Genomic DNA, 16,264 nt, shown 5'->3' with positions numbered 1-16,264 from the left:
CTAGGAAACTTTCTTGTGGGTTACAAGGAGTGACTAACAAATATTTATAGATAAATCAGTTTGTGTGTTGAGCCTTTTCTTGTCATCAGCAGAAATACCTTTTTTAAAATACAATGTATTGGGACTTGTGTTGTGTCACAGTGGATCGAAAATATTTTCATTCTGTATGGATGATTTTTTAAGTCCAGTTGCTTTATTGTCTGATCCAACTCCATGCTGAAGTGCACAGGAGACGAAAGTGGGATCCAGCCACCCACTTAGGAGACTGGGGTGGCTTTCCAGGCTCCTGGCTTCAAACTAGTATACGCTGTACTGGGACCAGCAGATGGAAACTGGTTCTCGTGCTCTCTCTCTACCTTAGTCTTTCTAATAAGGAAGTAAATCTTTTAAAAAATGCAATGTGTAGACATGCTTTGTGTTCAGTTGTGATGATTGTGACTGACAGTCTATGGTAAAGAAAGGCACAGGCCTAGGTCTGTGACACAAAGGGGCTTGAAAAATTCATGGAAGATATTTCATTAATAAATTATGTATGGACTTCAACGTGTTTTGTATTAAAACAAGCTATCTTTTAATTAAAGTCTATACAAATTTTCTGAGGTACTATTTATTTTAAGGTATTCACTTCTCAGTTTTCTCAATTTCCAAATAATTATAATAGTCGCTTCATTGTTTTGTTCTTAGAAATGTATAGGTCACATAAAGAGAGTGATAACAACTCTCAAATGTTGAAATGACTATCGAGTGATTGACTTCTGATGGAACACTTTTAATAAGAGTGTATTAATAGAGTTCAGGGAATGCTGAGGACTCAAAGTTACCACAAATAATTTATATGTGGTTAACAAAGCATTGACTAGATCGTGATATATACACACAATGGACTTATTTAGTCATGACAAGGAATGAAGTACTGATGGGTACTACAACGTGGCTAATCCTTGAAATTATTCTGCTAGGTCCAGTCCATGGAGCCAAATGCATGTAATCTGCAGAATGAAATATCCTGGGTAGTTAACCCCACAGAAACAGAAAGCACATTCAAAGTTGCCAGGGGCTGTTGGTTGAGAGAACCCGGAATTAAGTGCTCTTCTTAATCATAAGCTTTTCTTTCAAGAAAATGAAAATAATCTGGAATGAAAGAATTTAGCATAACAAAATGTACCAAAAATCACTGAAATTTTTTTTTTTTTTACTTTAAATCAATTACTTTTAGGTCATGTATATTTCACCTCAACTAAAAAAATTACTATGTGAAAGACATGCTGAAGACATTGAATATAGTGAGTCATCCTGACTCTTTATAGGGTCTTGGTTGGTTGGTGAGTTTTATGAGGAAAAGCTCCTCTTTCTACACTTACTTTTTTTTTGCGTCTGTAGCCCAATCTTAATAATTTGATATTATCATTTCTTGGCCTTTTGGCTAAGACCAAGTGTAATACTATCGGATTGTAAACCTACAAGAAGACTCAAGCTGTATTTGAATCATTTCGTTTCATTCAATCATCTGTTCATGGCATGTCAATGTGCCAGTTAATATGTGATCCAAGACAGAAGGCAGAAAGTTGGCCCTGTGTATGTCTTTACTAGGTGGATTAAATGCTGGTTTTAGGGAAATCAACTAGATTTTTTCTTGGGATTCTTTTGGTTTTAAAGTTCCCAACTTAAAAAATACACTATTAAGCTTTCTTTGAATATTCTGTGAACTAATTTCTCAGATTCTTTCACTTTAAATTCATTTATCAAAACTTGCTAGACAGACAGAAAAAATAAATTAAACTTTGAATTAGCCTCTTCTTTTCATTAGACCTCAATAATGAAAAAATTCATCTCCATGCCTATGGTGGAGCTTCTTTGACCAAGGGAGACCTTTCTTCATGTACTTCCATGATGAAAAGTCTCCAAAGTAGAAAAAATATACCTTTCTACAATGTTTGAAGAGTCTCAAAACTGATTCCTAACTTTAATCAGAAAATATAAAAGAAAATAGATATCGTAATAACTTCATAGCTCATCAAAATATGATATTTAAGGTTCATTTAACATTTCCATCATAAATTATTATTTTTGGAAGCTTATGTAACCAAACAAAGAATGTGTTCTTGGCCATGACCATGAAGACAAATTATATCATTGGAGGGGCGAAAGAATTTGAGCAGCTCATGAGAAACACAGCTATTGCAAATGACATTTTACAAAGTAGTTTTTTAATCTCCATTTTCTGCAATCAAGATAATGCAGTGCATTCTAAGGCCATTTTCTTTTTTGAAGTGCTCTTTCATCATTAGCTAATAAATACTCATCAACGAGTGTTCCTCCCAGTCCTGGAAGTTGGAGGAAAAAGGAAGGTAATCCTTTTCTGTCTCATAACTGTGATACTCCTCTGGGTTTCTTCTCCTGTGCTTTTAACGGAAACAGGAAATAAATCATTCTAAGCTGTTTGAAAAGAGCAAAAGCGACCATTCTTCCCATACAGAACACCTGGACATTTGCTTTGGATATTAATGACCTTCAGTAATTATGTAGGTACATTAACAGCCAGAATAGCTGTCTCCCATCACCACCATCTGCACTATGTAGTGTTCCCTGGAGACCGTTACTGGAAGGATGCCCTGGGGAGTCTTCATCAGGAAGCCAAGGACAGTAGGCCTGAGTTTGGAGGAGGTGGTGTTTGCCTGAATAAGAGTTGGTATTCTGTTTTTTATGATCAAAAAGGGTTTACTTGATGAATTTTCTATTCTTTGGTATTTTTCCATGATTCCTCAGACCTATGTCATCTTACTTCCATTTCTGTTTTACAGTTTCCACTGTGATGAGTTTCACTGCACATATTGAAACATATCCTAGACTGTTTCACTTTCACTTAGATTCTGAGTAAAGCAATTTGATTTATACTCGGAGCCGTGTATTAGTGGGCTTCTGCTGACTTCCTGTCTGCAGCGATGTTGTTCAATAGAATTAAAATGGCAGCCACAAATGTGAACCACATATCAAAGCACTTCAAAAGGCTTGTGGAAAACTACATTAAAGACAACTTTTGAAGGACTGTACTATTGTAATTATATAGGGGAAGCCAGTGGGGGGAAGGAAAGTGGGGAAGGAAGGAGGGGAAATTCCTAAGCCTACGGAACAGTGTAATAGAATAAATAAAATTTTAAAAAGACAACATTGCTTTGTGCTCGCTTCGGCAGCACATATACTAAAAAGACAACATTGCTTTGATGCAAATATCCTATTGTAATTCATGCATAATCCTTTCATAATATACATCTCCACAACCTTTTAGACATTTCATAGGAGGTTCTTGCTAAAGGAATATAAAATACCTTGATGCAGTCCCATCCCACTGCCTTTGTCTCGCTACACAAACTGGTGCCTAATATGGCTCTGCTTGGGGTCTTGGCTGTGAAATTCATCCTGTTTCTGCACCGCCTGTTGGGGGTTTGTTGCTCTGTCTCTGATGGTGGTCAAATAAAATAAATCAGCAGGATGGGCAGTTCTTTTGCTGGGTTCATCTGCTGAGCTCCTGGTGCACTCCCCTTCCCACCAGGCTGCTGGTTGAGCTATGGCCACTGGTGCAGTTCAGATTTCCATTCATTGACTGCCTCTGTGGTATCTGGTCACTGTAACACCACACAGTTGTCTGCTGCTTTCTGGTTTCCTCCATTTCCAGGCTTGTCCTCTCTTATTTTCTGGAATGTGCCTCTCTGCTTCAACCTGGCTAATGATTCTATATCTGTTGAAATGCGTCCTTACTGTATTCCACCTTCTTGATTTTTCAAGTTTACTTTTTCACTGTATCTGCTTTATAAATTAAGCTACCCTCATTTTGTGTGTGTGTACATTTAGAAAAACACAGTGCACATAAGCCTTGCTATTATCCCATAGTTTTGGTCTCTTGGGGGTCTTGGAACATATCCCTGTTGACAATGATGACTGTTCTATCTGTTATGTGAATGTAACTCATGATTCAAAGCAAGCAAGAGAAAGGGAGAGGACTGAGCTATTTGATTCTCACATAACTGGGAATCACAATTCAAGAAGGTATCATAGGAAGACAGATTCTAGGACCAGAGAATGTTTGAAAACCATAAAGGCAGTAATCAAATCACCTGTGATGCCTTAAAACTAACTTGGGGAGTCAATATTTTGTTTTCTAACATAATGTGCACTAAATCTATGGCATATTATGATACATGACAATGTAACCTATGTGCTTATAGTTGAACCAGCATGGGCTGATGTGCTAGACTGAGCCTTTTTGAATCTCCAATAGAAATTCATTGAATTACTGGATGAAGGATTAAGGTGAAGCAATATCAAGTAAATAGACTGGTGAGTTTCAGAGTACAAAAGGGCTTCTAAAATTACATGCAACGTCCAGTTATTTTAATTTTTTATTAATACAATAAGAACACATTTAACATATGGAAATATAACCAAAGCGCCCCCTTCCTCTTCTCTGCCTCAGTCTGCCTCTTTGCTTCTTTTCTCTTTTCTTTAATTTTTCAGAAACATAATTTCAGCCCATTTTAGCAGCATTAAGTAGTAGCATTGGGCCCGGCGGCGTGGCCTAGTGGCTAAAGTCCTCACCTTGAACGCCCCCGGGATCCCATATGGGCGCCGGTTCTAATCCCAGAAGCTCCACTTCCCATCCAGCTCCCTGCTTGTGGCATGGGAAAGCAGTCGAGGACGGCCCAAAGCTTTGGGACCCTGCACCCGTGTGGGAGACCTGGAAGAGGTTCCTGGTTCCCGGCATCGGATCGGCGCGCATCGGCCCGTTGCGGCTCACTTGGGGAGTGAATCATCGGACGGAAGATCTTCCTCTCTGTCTCTCCTCCTCTATGTATATCCGGCTTTCCAATAATAATCAAATCTTTAAAAAAAAAAAAGTAGTAGCATTAAACATCAAAAATAAAGGACAGGGCCCGACGTGGTAGCCTAGACGCTAAGGCCCTTACCGTGCATGAACTGGAGTCCCATATGGCTGCCAGATCTAATCCCTGCAGCCCAGCTTCCCATTCTGTTCCCTGTTTGTGGCCTGGGAAAGCAATCAAGGACGGCCAAAAGCCTTGGGACCCTGCACCCATGTGGGAGACCCAGAAGAGCCTCCTGGTTTCTTGCTTTGGGTTGGCTCAGCTCCAGCCATTGGCAGCTGCTTGGGGTGTGGATCAACGGATGGAAGATTTTCCTCTTTGTCTCTCCTCCTCTCTGTATATTGCACTTTCCAATAAAAATGAAATAAATCTTTAAAAAATAGGACAGACACCAGTGTTCTTGCACATTTAAGCCACCACCTGTAATGCTTGCCTCCTAGATGAGTGCCAGTTTGAGTCCTGGTTGCTCCATTACCCCTCCAGTTCCCTGATAATGTATCTTGGAAAGCAGTGGAAGATGTTCCAAATACTCGGGCCCCTGTAAACAACTTGAAAGATTCACATGAAGTTTCAGGCTCCATTGTTGTGGCTGTTAAGTAGGTGAACCAATGAATGAGAGCTCTTTCATCCTCTACCTCTCTGTAAATTGCCTTAAAAGAGAAAAAAAAAAGCCAAATCTTTATTAACACAACACAAATAAAGGACAATTGTAAGTTGGTGTCTGGCCTAGTGATTAAGAAACCAGCTCTAGAGCCAGCATTGTGACATAATAGGTTAAACTGTCACTTGAAAATGCTAGAATTCCATTTGGTGCCAGTTTGGGCAACACTGTTCCAGTTCTGATCCAACTCCTTGATAATGGCCTTGGAAAGTGGTGGAAGATGGTCTTGTGCTTCTGCACCCACATGAAACACCCAGAAGAAACTCTGATTTTCTGACTTCAGCTTAGCCTAGCCCTGACTACTGCAGTCATTAAGGGAGTAAACCAATGGATAGAGATTGTCTTTCTTTAACCCTGCCTTTTATAAATGAAATAAATCTTAAATAAGGACACAAGTTCAAGTGTTCTTGTGCCATACTGGAAGTACCTGGGTTTGATTCCTCGTTCAGTTCCTTGATTTTAATTTATTGTTAATGCAGATACTGGGAAGTGGTAGACTCGAGTAATTGGGTTCCTGCCACCCATGCGGAAGATCTGAATTTAATTTCCAGCTCCTAGCTCTGGCTCTATCCCAGCTGTGGTAACTGCATGCACTTGCAGAGTGAACAAGTGATTGGGAGATTGGTTTGATTCTGTCTCTCAAATAAATAAACAAACTTTATATTAAAAATGACAGTTTTAAAAACTGAATGCAAATTGTCTGCATCACATTTCCACCATAAAATTACCATTTTTAGTATATCTATTTTTCATCTATATCTTATTTACTGAGCATCTATTCCATGCACTTCTGGTATATGTGAAGTGGAGAAATAATCTTCACTGGCAAATGTCAGAGTGAGAACAAGCCAGGAAGAAGCTGATCAGGGGATTGGCAGCCCTATTGGGCAAAGGCAATTTCAGATGGATGGGGAGAATTATTCAAATAGTCTTTGTAGTGTTTTTATTCTGTCAGTGATGTTTCAGATATACACACAGAGAATTCTAAGTTGTAAGTTTTTTATTTATTTAGTGTGTGAGAGGTGTGTGTTATCTGCTGCCAGTTCTCTACGACTTTGCCAGTCTCGTTGGATCTCCTTGACAGGTCGGTAATGAATTGTACTTAAGTCATGATCCTAAGACTTTCTTGATATAATGTGTACTCCATGAAGGAAGACCGAAGTCCTTCTTGGCCACAAATGCATCTGCAATCTATCAGATTGAATTTGTCACAGAATGAGGATTTAGTAAACAAAAATGCTTGTATTTGTTACAGAGAGATTTTCTGTAGGTATATGCCTCTTTTGAAGTGTAAACACGTATCATCAAACTCTGAGGTCATTTGTATAAATCCAAAAAACGACTTGGAAGTGGAACTCTTGTGTTTCTTCCAATAGATAATTTCAGGCACATTCATGAACGCACGATCATACACACCCGCAAATGTACATGAATTTACGCCAGTCCATTTTGTACCCCACTCGTGTCTGCTATGCAATCGAAAGAAGAAATTGAGGAAAACAACATGAAGTAGTAACTGTATTTTTCAAGTTTGAAATCACAAGCCAGTACATCATCGAAGAAACAAATCCGTTCTGAGACTGCATGCATTCATTTTTGGCAAGTTCTCTTTCTCTTTTCTCAAATCTCCATCTCCCTTAGAAGATTCTGAAAGTTCTATCCATCATCTCATTTACTGAAATGTTCCTCATTTGGGAATGAGAGATTTTTGGCATGGTTGAGACTTCTAATGGAAATAAAGGAAAGGCGTCTCTGACATTTATAATGCCTTCAATATGTTTCCATAGATCCAGTGATCTCTGATGCGTTATTTGAGACTTGTACTGACAGATGGGCCAAGAAGAGGAGGCACACTCGGCAAGTGGGGATTTCTTTAGAAGCCAGCACTCCTTCCAAGGTGCTTCGAGTTATTCTTAGCAATTGGGGTTCGACACACTCACCCCCAAAGCAGTAGATTTCTGCCAAAAGCCTGCCTGTGAGAGCCTAGTTGCTTAGCATTTTGTTCCAAACAAGAGTAACACCAGGCAGTGTGGTCTTGGAGCCTGTTAACTCCCAGTTTTGGCTCTGTGCTTGTGGTCAAGTTAGTTGACCTCGTTGAACCTGTGCCTCTTTAGTCATGTAATGGGAGTGAGAGAGTGCTTATAATCACTTCCAAATTCTGATGTAAGATATGAACAAGTTATTAGATAATGGTAGAGATTGACAGCATTTCAATGTTCTTGGCAACTATCTTTCTACACAGCTAAAGTGAAAATAATTACCAGGGAAGCCTCTTTTCCTCTTTGGTTTCCCTCAAACATGTCCTAATCATCTGCTGGCTTGAAATTTGTTCAAATGCCAGTCACATATTCCAGGATAATACAGACTTTCCTTTTGGGACGAGCAGTAATTCAATTTGACCATGGATTATGAGAAGTTGAGAATGTTAAAAAGGCAGCAAAATGAAAGCACCTTTCTGTTCTTTTTCTTTGTACTGCCCTGTTTGGCCTCAAAAGTCTGATGCTTTGGGTTATTTTACATGCTTTTCCTTGGCTATGACCCCATGAACTTGGCCTGTTTACTAGAATCTGCCTTTTTAAAAATTATGCTTTTGAATCATGCATAATTTAGTGCTAGCTTGTACCACACCCATATATTGTTTGATAAAGCTGCATTTTTATTACTGCATTTTCAAAAGCATAGTTTTCTCATTTTGGGTGTATGGTTGTTACTGCTGCAAGATAGGAAAAATGCCTACATAAAGATGTGCTCGGGCCAAAGAGAATACAGTCCCACATTTATGACTTGTTCGATTAAGAGAAGGCCGAGCTCTTTGGAGCTAGTGGCTTGCTTTTGTTGATGTGCAGGACGTCCTCAGAGATGTGGAAGGACTGAGTGGGGTAGAGTTGATGATTCACTGGGAGACACACATGCCTTTGGAAAGGAATAGAAAGAACAAAACCCCTGCAAGTCTTTCTCAGTTAAAATTAGGACTTCTTAACTGGAAATAACTGGGTCCTTTGGAAATGCAGAAAATTATTTTATGATCTTAATATACTGTACCAAATTAGTGCAATTGCAAATTAAGTGGCTGCCTGTTCATAATAAGCAGCCCTACTGGATGTTTACATTTCTTTTCAAAATGTAGAGTAGGATGATTATAAATAAAATTTGTTTCCTTTTTGCTGCTTTAATAACTTGTCATACTGACTACTCACAATCATTCACTCAACATCTTCCTTGCCTCTATCCCACTGAGTTCAAAATTCCAATGCAAACAAATCCTCACTGGATTTACTTTTTTAAAAAAAATAATACATAAATTTTATTCTCATAGAGTTTGTAATCAATAGTAAAGGTAAACCAAGGAAAACAATCAGATTTATGGGCCTCTTATGCTTAAAAATAAAGGTACCCAACTAATGTGCTCAGATATAGCAGGCTTAGTGGTCCTATATTTTGAAGTGTTTCAGAATTGTTTTTAAGGTAGGAGTGGGAAAACAACCACTATCTCATCCCAGAATTTAGAGAGCAGTAGACATTCTTTATACCTCAAAACCATGGCAGCAGTTCAAATGTGACCAAGGTAAAATCTAGAATGGAGATTTTCTTAACACAATTAGGACTCAGCAAAATCTAACACACTAAAACCATATGATTATATTTTGGAAGAAAATGCACAGAACTAAATAGGAATTTTGAGATTTTTCATTTGAAGCTAATGTTAATGCTATTAAATTCACAAATATGTTAATTTAAATACCCAATCCTATTTATCTAAAACACACATTGCAAGCATACTAAGATTTGTTCTCTCCACATGTCAGTGCCCATTCATATCATTGTTTGGAGTGGGGAGAATAGATTCCCCTTAACCCGCAAGTCGGTAGGTATTTCTTTAGTTAACATTAGCAAAATTCATACAAAATAGTAATTAACAATGATCCTCTTTACTTGTTAACTCACAAGGAAACACCTTCAAAACTGCATTGTGTTAAAGTTTCTGTGCTAAAATGTAGAAAAGCAAACTACACAAATATTGAAAAGTAAAAAATTCCTTCCTTAATTTTTTATGCCTGGTACCACTACTACAATTTACATGGCAATATACCTGATGTAATAAAGTAAAAGTAAAAGACAAAGCTACAACATATAAAAGACCTCAGAAAAGTACACCTCATTGACACTACATTGCGTTAATCAATAGCTGCACTTATTGCAAACTGAACATCTTTACTCCTGTGGCAGAGTTTTAAAGTTGCTCTAATACATTTGGGACGACTATCTCAAAAGAAACCTGTAGCTTTCCTGACAACTTCTCTGTAGACCCGGAGCCCTTTTCTGCTGATTTTAGAACATTGTGCTGCCATATCCACTACTTCCACAAGTGGATCCATAGCCACCAGCACATGGACTGCCCGAGCTTCTCCCACCAAAACTGCCCCCTTTCATTGGCCCATAATTTGATTGCTATTGTCTACTATAATTCCAGAAATCATTGTAGTTTCTACCACCACCATAGTTGCCTCCAAAATTTCCTCCTTCATTGTAACAATCATATCCTCCTTTTCCACCATATCCACAATCTTAATTTCCATATCCTGGTCCACCACCACCATAATTTAACCTGCAACTGTAACCAGGACCACCGCCATAGTTGCCACCATCATCTCCTCCATAACTTCCTCTGCTGCCACCACCTCAAACAACATAACCTCCTCTTCCACCAAAGTGTTCAAAATTGCCTCTACCACCTCCAAAATTTCCTCCACGACCCATAAACTTGCCAGATCCACCTCCATGGCTCCTCGATGATCCAGCAGCCGACTGCAACTCTTATTTAGAAAAGCTTTTTTCACTTCACAACTATGCCCATTAATAGTGTGGCATTTCTGAACAGCAATTTTATCAACTGTATCATGATCATTGAAAGTTGCATCAGCAAATCCTCATTTTCTGCCACTCTGCCTGTCTTCCAATAACTCCTGTGGTTTCAATGTTGCCATACTTCTCAAAGCAGTCTCTCAAATTACATTCCTCTGTATCTGCTTTAATACCAACAACAAAATTTTTCTTCACTCTTAGATGGACACAGGTTTTACCGAATCCTCTTTAGAAACATCTCTCTTTGTTTACACGGCATACCCATCAACCTTATGTGGTTGCCCATATATTGCTACATTCACCTCTTCAACACAAGAGTAAGTAAAAAACCAACCCCCCTGAACATTTTGTCTGGGGGTCTCTCATTACCACAATATCTTTCAGTGTGCTCTGTTTCTCAAAATATTCTCTCCAACTATCATTTGTGACTTCAAAGCTCAGGCCACCAATCAATAGTTTCCTAAGGTTGCCCTGGTTCCTTTGAATCAAGACCCTTCATTTTGAGACCAGACACACCTCTTCCAATCTTTTCATTTTCTTTATTGTTTTCTTGGTTCAGTTTGAAGGAATTGCATATGTTTAACAGCTGGTAAATAAAGTAAGAAAGAGAAAATTCCTAGGGGAAGATTAGCAATTATTTCAGATACTCTACCTCCATCCATCTGATCCTTTTGTAGCATTTGATTGACTTAGGCTATATTTTTTGTTTAAGATATTTTACTCACATAAAACAATTAGCTGTCATATTTTATTCTTTCAGGAGTATCCACATATAAGGTTTGTTGACAGGCAGCTTGTTGAGTCCTAGGGGATAGTAGCTATTGTCTATAAACAGCCTTGTTTTAAGCAATTTTGGCACCACTTGTGAGGCTAAAAATGTTGATAAGGTTATGAAGGACCACCTTACTTTGGGAATGGCCACACTAAGTCACTCAAGTCATTTTATGTTTTCATTCAACTGCTTTTTGTTGTTTTTAGTGATCAGAACCCAAAATGCCCTTGTTACTTATTCACTGAAAAATGTCTGAAGGTTCTGTTATCTACCTTGCTAAGTGGTTTCAAATCACTCACAGCAATTTTAGGTATATTCTGAAAATATGATTAACTAATAGGAGAATGGGAGAATACTAATCAAATATTTCAAACAGTACAGTCTAGAAGGCAATAGAATTTTAATATCCTTAGGTTTCCCTCATGTAAAAAATGATCTCTATGTTTAAGAGGAAACGCTGGTTTGAATAGCTTCAATGAGCATGACCTTTTTTATCTTAAAAAGTTCATTCAAACCAGCATAATAATGGTATATGGACAAATGAAGAAATAATGCAAGATATTAAATCTCTTTTGGACTGTATGCCTTGTAAGAGGCTTGGAAGGAAGGACTGGGTTCAAGATAAATGTGTGTTGAACTAATTTGTTGAATCTTTATAAATGCTTTTGCATGAAAAAATCACATGTAAACAAAGTTTATGCTGCTTGGTTTTTTAGAAGGTGATGCTGAAAGTTAGATAAGCATAGGTAAGAGCATAAATTCTAACATGTTTTTAACTCCATGTTAAGGTAGCATTCTAGGAAAGTCAAGAAAGAACTGTGTGGCTTGGATGTTTTGTAGCCACTTCTTAAATTTTGTTTATTTGAAAGACAGAATTACAGAGGGAGGTGGGAGGGAATCTTTCAGTTGCTGGTTTAATTCGCAAATGGTCGCAATGGTCAGAGCTGGACCAAGCTGAAGCCAGGACCTTCATTCAAGGAGCCTTCACTGCTTTGCTAGATGCATTAGTAGGAAACAGCATAGGAAGTGGAGCAGCCAAGATTCAAGCCTACACCGATATGAATGACAGCACTGCAGGTGGCGGTTTACCTACCACAGAGCTAGCACCTTGAACACGCTTTTATTCCTTCACGATTCAATGAACAGTTACTGAGTTCCTTTCATGTGCTAGCACTAGGCTACAGACAATCCCCTTTCTATCTTCAAGGAGTTTACAACCAAGGATAGGTTCTAAAAAAAACTAGTTCTTACAAGACAGTGTTATTTGAAGAGATCAGCAGGACAATTGAGAACGCAGATATTCCTTGATTTAAGATGTTTTCTGCTGTAGAAGGTGAAAGTACTGTAAGTCAAAATGTAGTTGACACACCTACTCTCCTATACACCCTAGTTTAGCAAAGCAGCACATGTATAATGGCAGTGGTTTGTCCTGGAGACCATGGGGCTCACTGAAAGACTGCACTTACGTGAGCTGCCAAGTATCTTAAGAGAAGATCAAACTACATAAGAGATCTGAGGAGAGATTCAAAAGTTAAAAATTAAAGTAGGCCTTCTATTTAATATATCACTTTTGCATCATTGTGAAAGGCACAAATTAGAAGTCCCATCACTAAAAATAGAAGTTAGAGCATGTCTGTATATTGAGCCCAATTCTTCAGGAAGGAGTACTGGGAGAAGAACTGAGCTTTGGAGGTTGAGTGATTCTAGGAGAGAGGTGGCAGTGGCAGAAGAGTGTCCAAGAAAGGGGGAACAGAATGTGTGGAAGGCTTTAGACGACAGACAAGGATGTCTGCAGCAAAGAGTGCAAAGGGCAGGATGTGATGTTTCCTCTGCTGCTCTTTCTCTTTGTAGAAGAAGCCTTCACTCAGGCCAGCTGTGTGCTGGTCTGTGCAAGACAACCCAAGTTGTCTGCTGGCTTGCCAAGTGTGCCTTCCTTTACCAAGTCTTGCAATATGCTATCTTAATGGTTACATTCGAATTGTGAGGCAGATTAGATTAGATTAGAGATGAAGCCAGAAGTTTATGCACAGCCCCAAGTGACTTCCTAAGTGATTGCTAGAACTGAAGCAATGTCCTCCATCTCTTCCTCCTCCCTCTGTTGACTGCCATCACCTTCTCCATCTTCATCTGCAGGTGACACCATCTATGGGGCCTCTACCAAATGACATCTGTCCAGTCTCTTCCCAGAAAAGGCATCATTTATGAAGAGGCCTCACAAGTTCAGAGAATTTTGAATTAAAATGAAAGTGGGTTTTGGTGCCAAAAAATTCTGAAAGCTGTGCATATCAAAGCTCTTAAAGAAATAAATTGAAAATACATAGAAAAACATTATTTGTGGTTTTCAAAGATTCCTTGCAAAAGAATAAACCGATCTTTTAATTCATTTTTTTAAAAGATTTATTTATTTTTACTGAAAGGGCAGATTTACAGAGAGAACAAAACACAGAGGGAAAGAGCTCTCATTCTCTGTTTCACACCAAGTGGCTGCAATGGCTGGAGCTGAACGGATCCAAAGCCAGGAGCCAGGAGCTGCTTTCAGGTCCCAAGGCTTTGGGCTGTCCTTTCCTCCTTTCCCAGGTCACAAGCAGGGAGCTGGATGGGAAGTGGAGCAGCTGGGACATGAACCGGTGCTCATATGGGATGCTGCTGCATGCAAGGCGAGGATTTAATCACTGAGTTGTCATGCTGGGCCCTTTATTCATGGGTGTGTGTGTGTGTGTGTGTGTGTGTGTGTGTGTGTGTGTGTGTACCTTTGGGAATCCCCTTGCAGTTTTTAAAATGTTCAGGACCATTCATATAGGAAGAAATTCATGCTCTTTCTACTACTTACCATCCAGCTATTAGGCCACTATAAAGCTCAGCTCTTTCAGAGCTGGGAAATGTTACCTTTGTGGACTGTGGAGCTATCATTTTACGTTAGTCTTTTTTTCTTTTCTTATGAAGACCACTGGCATATTTTCTGTTCTTGACACTGTGAATTGTGTCATTGATCAGCTTTTCCTTTTTGATCAGCTTGTAAAGTTAACAGGGGATCAGTTGGCTAATCCTTCACCTCCTGTGGGAGATCCGGAAGAAACTCCTTGTTCCTAACTTCATATTGTCTCAGCTCCGTCCAATTTGGCCAATTGGGTAGTGAATCAGTAGATGGAAAAATTGTTCTGTGTCTGTTTCTCTCTATAAATCTGCTTTTCAATGAAAAGAAATCTTTTTTGTTTTCCTTTTTTAAAATATTTTTTATTATGATGATGATTATTATTTTATGATACAGTTCCATAGGCTCCTGGTGTTTCCCTTATCCCAGCCCCAATTCCCCCCCAACCTAGTTTCTCTATATCATTACTAAAGTATAGTTCTTCATACACCATCATATGTCCATCATTGCGGGCATGGACAATGGCAGAGAGTCCAGCATCCTATTGTCAAGATATAATAACCAGTTTCATTGTAAGTCCATCTTTGTACCCAGATGTATGTGTTTCTACTTCCAGAAATATATCTTTTTTTTCTTAAAAAAGAAGAAATTAAGTTGACCCCCCACCTCAACTTATGTGGGGTCTTTGTGTTATATATTTCTATGCTGATTCCATTCCTGTGTACATTTCATAATGTTGTCCATGTTTTTCTTATTTCTTTCTCGCTCCTGCATCTAATTTATCTTGAAGTTTCAGGAGTAGGAAAAGGTATAAATAATTGAAGTATAATTAAATCGCCTGAGACTAGCACAAAATTCGAGGTTTTCTTGGTTGTTCTCTGCCACTCAGTGGTGAATTTTCATGTCAGCCCATGTAACCTCACACATTCCCTCTTTACTATGTGAATTGAGAGTCCAGTTTTTGGATGTTGGAGGGGCAGAGAGCATGCTTGGCTTGTCATCTTCCCAAATTGCTGACAATGATATTGGTCTAATTGGACTCCTACTTCCTGTCAATACAGTTTTGTCTATTGTTTTCATCATAAATTATGTTAGCTTTTATTTACTTATTTATATTTTATAACACAGAAGATTGGGAATTGCTTTTCCCTCAGTAAGACACACATGCAGTTGATTATAATTTCATGGGGAAAGCTGAGATCAGATTTACTGATTTACTGAATCTGCAAGTCAAACATCAAGAGTGTTCTCTCTATTCTAGAAAATAAGGAATTCCTTAACAAAGGTTTCTCAAAAAATTTCAAACGTATATTATGAAAAGCTGCCTCAATTTAAACATTTCTCACATTAAAAAAAAACCCTCATTTCTATTTTTCCACAAAGGTTTTGAAATCCACTTGAATTTCTTGGAGATATTCATTTTTATTATGTTGCAAAAAAAGCAATATTGGCCTCCAGGAGCAAATGAAAGTTTAGTGTCAGGAGTGCAGGGCCTGGACTCGATGCAACCCTAACACTAACACTGTGTTCTTCCCTAATCCCTGTTGTTTCAAGGAGAATACAAGTCCCTCCTTTCACTTGTGAGGACTAACAGGATTGCTTATAGAATTGCTTGGTTGGATGCCTGTTGGTCAGTAAATGCTTTTAGCTGCTATCATTAACCTAATTTCAACGTATTGTTGTGTGGCAGCTTAGTTGATACATTTCCTGGAGTGATTAACAGAAATAATAATAATTATTATGAAAAACATCATGGGGTAACCATATGGTTAGGCAGGTTCCGTGTTGTTATGATATTTTTTTCTGTAACCTTTCCATCTAAAAGCTTTCTTTCCCTTTTCTCTTGATTCTTCTTCCTTATTATCTTTTTCATTAAGCAATTTTCACCATCAGAAATACTATAAACTCCAACTGTTTTGCATCGGTGCCCTCTCTGCTAGAATGTGTAGTACAAGAGATGAAATGTGCATGTGTGTAGATACTGTGCCTGATTTGTTTATACTAATCTCCAGCATTTATAAAATTCTTCATGTAAATCTATAGGGAGCCCATGAACGACATTCAAGTGACATTTTATTAATATCAGTTTTGATGATACTTGGAAAAGCAAATGCTCTCGTTTGGCTGAGGGCACAGATCTTCTCTTGACACAAGTGGGTACTTGAAAGGCCAAGGGAAGATGTGGGCTTCCCGACCCTTGGAGGTGTTTCTGCTCAGGA

At 38.6% G+C, this 16,264-nt stretch overlaps 1 pseudogene; it reads right to left on the bottom strand.

Moving 5' to 3' along the window:
- Nucleotides 1-9,867: 9,867 nt before the first annotated feature.
- Nucleotides 9,868-10,900, bottom strand: LOC101523843 (heterogeneous nuclear ribonucleoprotein A3-like; annotated as a pseudogene).
- Between the last annotated feature and the right edge of the window lie 5,364 nt (nt 10,901-16,264).

This window comes from Ochotona princeps, chromosome 4 (assembly GCF_030435755.1).
Source record: "Ochotona princeps isolate mOchPri1 chromosome 4, mOchPri1.hap1, whole genome shotgun sequence".
NCBI lineage: Eukaryota > Metazoa > Chordata > Mammalia > Lagomorpha > Ochotonidae > Ochotona > Ochotona princeps.
Note: the sequence above shows the minus strand (reverse complement) of the source record. Positions and strands in the feature narration are given on the sequence as shown.